Genomic DNA, 917 nt, shown 5'->3' with positions numbered 1-917 from the left:
AATTAGGGTTCATATTCAAATAACCATATTCTTGAAGTATGACATTAAGTCTGAAGAGGGCCCATAAAAATTTCTTGACATAGTGCAGAAGGTAACAGACATTATAGGGGTAACTACTAGTAAGTGTACTGAGTTAGCTGCCTATCAGTTGCAGGGTGTGGCTCATACATTGTTTAAGGAGTGGAACTTAGATAAGGGCGCAGATGCAGGGCTTATAAAATGGGAGGAATTTGCTACTGGCTTTTTAGACAGGTTCTTTCTGTTGGAATTAAGAGAGGCTAAGGTGTTAGAGTTCATCAACCTGAAGCAGGGCAACATGAGTCTGAGGGACTATTCCCTTAAGTTTATTCAGTTAGCTAGGTATGCTCCTCATGTGGTGGCTGATAGCAGGTCTAAGAAGAGCAAGTTCCTATCTAAAGTGTCTGACAGCGTGGTCAAAGAATGCAGAACTGTGATGTTAATTAAGCAGATGGACATATCTAGGCTTATGGTCTATGCTCAACAGATTGAGAAACAAAAATATAAAGAGAAAGAGAGAGAAAATAAGAGGGTTAGAATGAGTAGCTTTAATTTTTCACAGCCAAATTTTGATGGTGGAAATCGTCCTCAGTTTTGCCAGAAATCTTCAGTCCCAGCTCCGTCCTCAGCCAGTTCTCCAGTGCCTAAATTTAGAAATAGTAATAAGGATAGGGTGCCAGGCCCTAAATCTCAGGGTAGTGTTATCAGTGTTCGAACAAATCCTCTTTGTCAGAAGTGTGGCAAAAACCATCAGGGTGTTTGCAGGGCTGGCAGCGATGTGTGTTTCGGGTGTGGTAAGCCAGGTCATAGAATCAGAGAATGTCCTCAGGTGGGTACGCAGATCAGCATACTCATCCCCCAACTTATTTCGATCACCCATCTCAATAGGGTGTCACTTC

The sequence above is a fragment of the Capsicum annuum genome, chromosome 9 (assembly GCF_002878395.1).
Source record: "Capsicum annuum cultivar UCD-10X-F1 chromosome 9, UCD10Xv1.1, whole genome shotgun sequence".
Lineage (NCBI taxonomy): Eukaryota > Viridiplantae > Streptophyta > Magnoliopsida > Solanales > Solanaceae > Capsicum > Capsicum annuum.
Note: the sequence above shows the minus strand (reverse complement) of the source record.